Here is a 7,832-nt window from a genome sequence, read left to right on the forward strand (position 1 = left end):
TGAATAGGTCTACAAAAAAGGCTGACAAAAGTGGTTGTATGCAGGTTATAATAAAATGTATTGAGCCATGCCGCTTGTGGAGAAGCACTCAACAGACTCCAGACCTGAAGTTGGGGTCGATGAATCTTGTGTGCGGAATTACAGAGGCGTGTAAGTGTCAGTGATCACTTGAGACAAATTCTTGCCCACAGGCGTTGTACACTTGCCTACGGCAGCAGACTTTGAAAATTAAATGTCTATAAATAATGGGTAGGGACGTGCAAAACGCGGTCTCTTGAGTTCTTTCCTAGCAAAATACATCACTTTCCCCCAACGTTTGGAACGCTATAGTCGAGGCTATATGTTTCAATAATTAGAGCGATCATTTTGAGTCTTAATTGCGTTAATTACGTTAACTAATCTACTTGAGTGAATCTCATACGACGACTGAATATTGGAAATAACAACACAAAAACCAACGAATTCAAAAAAAAGATGATGAGATGGGTAATACCTCATTAGTAAATGTGGTTCGCAAAAATCACGAATTTAACAAATTTGAAACAGGAAAAGTAAAAAGATCCACGTGAACGGACATTCCAGATACATTCATCCAAAAATGTTTAAACCATTAGGATGGCAATTTGTTCACCCGTCACCATCGATTGTTCGCGATTAAGAAATGGTTGATTACTGAACTAATTTTGGTTGGCTTCACAAATGCCTAGCCTTCTGGGTATTACAAGCAATGGGTTCAGAGGCCCCTCTCAGCAAATTATCCTGAGCAGAAGAAGAATAGAAACTACCTAGAGCCTTCTTCAACCTCGCCAGCCTGCACATCACAACCACACTTTTTCTCATGGGAATTCTTGAACACACGAAGACGTTTCCAAAGTCCCTATATTTCAATGTTACTGTACTGAACTGTCTTTTGAAAGCGATCTGTAAATCCTAGTGTACTTAAGACAACAGCATCAAATCCATTCTTCCAGTGCTTTACGAAGCCGATCGATTTTATTTTTTGCATGTAACTGTTTAACATAATCCTTCCGCGCTAATGCGGCCACCGATAGTTTGCATTAATTTGAATGAAGACAATCAGATGAAAAGAATTCGCGCCCAGTTTCAGGGCCCACTGTCGCCCATACATTTAGCCCGAGCCAAATAACCATCTCCAACACACTCAGCTGATCGATGGCAAACAGGTGACTGAAAACATAGACGTTGGGAGATTTCTAACTCCAAATTTTGAAACTAGAAACCATCAACCTCCCAGTCTTGTAAATGCGAAGCTTGTCAACAGCGCCTCGGTGAGAACGATCACTTGATTGAATAATATGCTCACTCACCTCGGACAGAGATTTTTAAAAATCGATGTTTATTGCCTTGAAGTGACCGACCTTGTCAAACTTAGACGGCTCTTTGCAGATAAATTTACGCCATGAATAGGTCTTAACATAAAGATTTAAAGCTCTAACGTAACAGTTGACATGTATAAATTTATGGATTGGTGGGTGGATGGAGTGAATGAGTGAATGGGTGATTGAATGAATAAATGAATGAAAGAATAAATTAACTAAATACACAAAAGTGTACGATTTATAAGTATACTCTTATTTTTATTTATCTTTACTTCGTAAAAAAAACATTATGGGGAGACTGCTATCAAAACGTGACATTGCTGGGATGCATCATCCTAGGATAATTTGATCACGCGTTGTGTGTCATATCAACCACGATTAAATTTATCACGATGTTCGACGCTACGATAATACGTAATCATTAAAACTGAGCATAACCAAAGTCTCACAAACTTTCTGGTGCCGGGATGAAAGGCAAAAAGAGCCGTGTCCACGTCTGCGTATTTTCGGGAGAGATTGCTTCATCGCAACAACTGCTTGCAATCGGAGTTATGATCACGTCGCTATGGTAACAACGCTGTCGGCTTGTTACCCAGTAACGCTCTCGACCATGGTCAACGTCAATTGCAAGAATACACAGAAAGGTACATAAACTACGACTCAACAAACAGCGATTTTGATAAGGGTATCTGTCATGGTGTTCAAGATTGTCAATTACACTTGATGTAAATCACACAGCTGCTATCTCGTAACGCGGTGCCGTTATCTGGGAAGATCACTCATACCGACAAACACCGACACGGATAGATCGTAATACTGATGTAAACATGTTTTGCTGTTGGCATTTGTTTACATGTCGTACTTTTGTATGGATGTTGTGAGTGAGGCCATGTCCGTACTAATTGATATCTCTATAGAAAGACTAAAATAGCATAAAATTTCCCATGATTCTAAAAATATTCTTCTGGTCTTCGGAACGTTGTGATGTAAAATATTTCAACTTAGAGAGTAGCTTATCACTGGAGAATTTTACGTTGGTATTTCTCGGAAAATATTATCCTTGTCATTTGGCTATTCTATGATGCGTTTTGTGTCAGTCAAGAAAGGGTTCGTAAAGAAAGAGGACAGCGCGTATCATACTAAAATTTTAGTCTCCGAAAATACAACATGTGTATTGAACCGTGATAAATTGGAAATATCCTTCAGTATATATGTACATCACAAAAAATCCTTTGTTAATATGGCGCCCTCTGAAGTATGTTTGTGTGTTTTGATTTAATTTCCTGACGTCATATTTTCCCAGCGCTACTTGTTGCTATGGCTACCGCTGATAAAAAGGGACTTATTCCATGGGAGCAAGCATACCATTGCATTGTCATTTTTCATACGGTATGACAAATATGCACATAAACACGATAGTGGTCCATCATATGAGGCTTTCAGTGATCGAGCTGTGTTGAAATATGACAGCCATATGGCATGTGAACATTCCTTTATAAGGGGTCTTCTTTTCGTGTTTAAAACATCTCAGATGAGGAAGAAAATTTGGGCCAAAGGTCAACCATTTGTTCTTTATTAATGTAGGAACGATGCCCTTCAACAATGCTAATGCCCCAGTTTATAAACACCTTCTTGACATATGTATGTATTTGGCGACAGGTTTCACACATGACTGCAAAAATTATCGAAGAGGTCGGTTATGGACAGGGACACAAAAAACGTTACATAGTGAAGTTACACGGTTTGTTCACGGGCTTATGTACACTCTGCCATGAATTTTTCAAGCGCCAATAAGCTAGTTGACTTAGACGAAGTGGAATTAATTAAAGGGGAGGAAATACATGGTGTAGCTTGAAATTGGAATTCCTTCTTCGCTCGATGGAACTACTGACTAATCTGATTTTGAGATATTTCCCGGAAGAACATGCGCAATATGATGTTAATGCATATGGTAGTGGGCAACGTAACAGACTGACAGACACACGGATGGAAGGCTAAAGACTGGACTACACAGAAATTCAGAAACCGGTATGATGTATACACAGCTGCAGAAATACAACATAGAGAGATGGCAAGCACACATGAAAGGGTGACTCGACTGAGACACCACTTTAATGAGAAAGTAAGAGTCGAAATATTATGAACCAAGGCGAATAGAGTCGATTTAAACTGGCAGAAACCCGGTGGCTTGGCTACAAATTGTAAGGTTACTACTAGTAAAAACAATTTCCAAACAAAGGGGGAAATTTTTTAGTAAACTTGCTGCGGATGCACAGGATGCCAGTATATAACTGAGAAATGAATGGAATGTAACTCCAGGGTCTGACAAAATAATTATCTTGAAAAACTGAAGGTTGAATGCGTGTGTGTGTGTGTGTGTGTGTGTGTGAGAGAGAGAGAGAGAGAGAGAGAGAGAGAGAGAGAGAGAGAGAGAGAGGAGAGAGAGAGAGAGAGAGAGAGAGAACACCAAAATTTGATGAGCTTTAATGTTATGGTTTTTCATTAAAGTGGTTATTACTACAAGCAGCCTTAAAGGAGGCGCTACTCTTCAGATTTCAGAGGGAGTAAGTGAATACATCGTTAAATTGTAAATGTAGCAACATACAACATACAAGGTTCCACATAGTTCAAAACTTTATGAAGCATTTTCAGCAAAACAACCATCGATAATTTTCAAGGACAACTAACTTTACCAGCATCGAAATGACGACAAAACCAATTTTGGTTGACATTAGAATATTAACACAAGCTGAACACAGAAATATAACGTTACCTCAATCGATATCACTCAGTACTGTGACCCCATCCACACGGACGCCACCAATGCATTGATCAAGAAACCAACGATCAAACTTACAAAACTTGGAAAGTACACTCCGCCTATTGTTTCATCGCCACGTTGCTATGGTACACAAAGTATGTTACCAAGGTGTGATATGACGGAGGAGGAATTTCCAATATTTGCCATGCCTAGCGCGGTCTAACTCCGATAACCCCATTTTCTATATCAATGATATACTATCGGAAAATGTACCACAAATTTGGAGATTAAAGAGCTTTGTTTGGTTTGTATTTTGTTTGTTCACGATTATTTTTCCTGAAATTTGATCTATGGTTAAGGTTTAAATTGGAAGTACACAACACCTTGGCGGTGTTAGTGGTGTCAATTACAGAAGTACAGACATTAGCTGCTTGTCACGGAGTGAAAGGCGATCGGTTGTACATATCAAGGAATAAAGTACGTGTATTATACCCGACGGGCATAGCATCATGGTTTCAAGGGAACTCTTCAATGGGGTCGGGATGAGAGACACATTGACTTGGTTTTCTCGCAATAAGTACACTGTCAGGTAGCTAGGTTCACGAGGAATGGCACTCTGAGATTAGTTTATATTAAAAATCAAGTTTGAAGAGCGGGGGGTCACGTGTCATGTTTAGCATATTCGGTGTTTTGATATAATATTTCATATTGTCATGTTGTCTCATCTTTGAAAGGTTTATGCATTTCAACTTGAAACCCGCTGAGCGATTCGATGGGCAAAGCTACTGGTGGGAACAATGCTGACTATATCACATTTTCTTTGTAAGAAAATACCGTTCTTCGCCACGATGACCGATTTTTCGGACGATTCTTGGTATGACATTATTGCCACGCTATATGATATTGAATGTCTCTATTGACTATAAAATATCATTTCAGCATTTAAAGATCATGAGACGGCCACTTTTGGAATTCAGTTTTTTAATGTAGACAATTGCCCTTATTATGTCAGCGCAACGTGCATTGCACTTTTAAGATAGTATGCTCCTCGAAATTGAAAGCCTGGAACTTTTGCCCAAACTGTCCGTAAGGAAACTTTAATATATTCCATTTTTGAAATCAAGAATAAAAAGAATGGGTCACAGTGCAAAAATTGATACCAGATAAACACATTACCTTATATATACTTACTGCCAGCTGAAACTAAGAACGGCCACCACATCTCTGTGAACTCTATTTGGGAAAATAAAATTTTCAGTTTCACAAAATCAAGCCGGCGAAAACTTTGTTTACTTAATGAGCTTCAAATTGAGCCCTTAAATGTGCTAGATATATAAGTAAAAGGATGTGTTGTAAAGTTTGAGAGTCCGAATATCTGTCCCCGAGGAGACGCATGGTTGACTATGGAAACTAAAAGCGCTATCATTTACACTATATACATATCGTACCCTAGACTGCAATTCCCCTGTTTCAAAATATAACTGAAAAGAAAGAACATTTTGGATTCAACATATATAAAAACCTCATTGGAAACGAGTAAACAAAATACCATTCAACCAACTGTAAAGTTGAAAGAAGTTCTGAAAGAATATTTCTGCTTAGCAAACAGATATGCTTGATATAGACGGACTTGCTAACCCGCCCCATTTGTAATTTGCAAACACCGTGGCTTGGGTCGGTCAAATGACGTCATCACTTGAAACTCGACCCTTTACATTTACCGATTGTCAGTGGTCTGCATGAACGAGTGTCTGAGGTTTGACAAGGTGATTAGCGAAATTTTAGAAAGGTTCTTCAGAAAGTAAAAAATTAAGTGACAAATTAGACGGGGTATAGAGGGGATACCAGTTTTGATTTCAAGCTCAGTGCTTCCTTAACGACATTTTCTCCTGAACCAGTACCGGTCATTTTGACAGTCTAGGTGGGCATATTCAAATCACTGTCGGTGGTTTAAATTTCCGCTTATAATTTTGCCTTTTATGAACTCTAGAATTTCAGAGATTCTCGTTTGTTTGCTTGTATCGCCTCCTCCTCGCAGGAAGACATTTGCGCCAAATCACTTAGACATTTCTTACATCATGATTGCTTCATCGTGGACCATCGACTTTCACCTTCAAACTTCTAAAACTTTCCAAATATGTAGGAAAACTTATTTTTTTTCACCCGATGTAAGCGGTGTACGCGGTATCACTGACGGCAAGAGAGGGCGCTGTTTACAAGCCCCAAGTTTCTGTTTGCATTCCCACCCGACTTCATGAATATCTGCTAATTTAATTAAGTTTGGCCACAGCCCGTCCACAAGCTATATTTTTACAAGGGGTATTTTATTTCTCGTCTAATCGGATCAGAGGTTGAATTTTCAGCACTCGATACAGCTTTTGATGTTTTGACGGCAAAACCGTATGCGACGATAGTATGAATGTGACGGAACATTGTCAAAAGCAGTTTTTCGGTTCACTTGAACCATGGACGTACAAAATGTCCATGCCTGAACCATGGAGCTAGAAAGCGAGCTCCATGCCTGAACATATTTTAAACTCTACATTAGCATATCAGTCGCGGTCTTTTCCCCATAGTACACCCCTTTTTCGTGATGAAAGCACCATCAACTTCTCGGATCATGTAAGGCCACGACCTCGGCACCGGGTCATCCAGATATGCTGGACAAATAGCAAACAGTTTGGCAGCGATTGACTGTATGTTATGCTCTTAAAAACAAACAACCTAGACTCAAAAATGTTCTGTGTGGATTTCTTGTTCTATTGCATTCCATTTCCGCTGGCAGGTAATCGCTGACGTAGTGTCTTTTGCTTTGGTTTAGCTAATTGTAATTGCGTCTTTGTGTGGTTCAAACTTCAACACACAGAGTATTGTTCCTTACAGCTCGTCGGCGTAACAGGTGCCACTGGTGGCGGATCGATAGAAAGCAGCGTTGAGTGGCATGGGTAATTTGACCCTGCGGCAGTAATTACAACTGCGCAGTCATTTGTATGGCTTCACTCCCCCACAAATCCCCCTTTTGGTATTTGTGTAGACATTTGTTCGTAAAAAAATATGGTACTTGGTGAAGAGTACATTTGATTTTATATACTCGGATGCTACAGCAGATGGCACAGAATCGCAGTGGTACGCGTTTAACAGGTCGAGTGAAAAAAATTGTTACAGAGGAGAAGTGAGCCGTTCACAACAAAGACTGCATACAGTAGTATTTCCCCGGCAATTTTCCAACAAACTTTGAACTTACCAATTCAGCGGAAAATCCGACCGTGGTTGATCAGATTAGGTTCAACTTCCACGCTTGTTTGGATAGAGATTGTAGTAACGACCGTTGTAGAATGCAGTTTATCTGAGCGAACAACGCGTTATGGTACTTTGACCGGGAACAGCATGTTTCAACGTTTGAAAGCTCCGGGCTACGTTGCTAGGGGAAATGACATGGCCTTTTGGACTTTGAAGCTGTTGTTTTTACTTTGCAGTTCAAAATCACACTAACTATCTACGTCTTCATTTCTGATCCAAGATAATTTGAGTTTTTGAACTTAGATTTGCAAAACATTTATATGATTTATCCTCGTGCCATTTGAATATATCAATTGTGGCAGTCACGCGACCCCTGTACGTGCATAAAAAACTTTCAAAGAAAATACAAAGTGGAAGCAGACAATAGACCAATCAGGGAGCTCGTTTTGACAAGACTTCAATAAACCAATCAGAATGTTCCTTATGTGCAG

This window comes from Ptychodera flava, chromosome 5 (assembly GCF_041260155.1).
Source record: "Ptychodera flava strain L36383 chromosome 5, AS_Pfla_20210202, whole genome shotgun sequence".
Lineage (NCBI taxonomy): Eukaryota > Metazoa > Hemichordata > Enteropneusta > Ptychoderidae > Ptychodera > Ptychodera flava.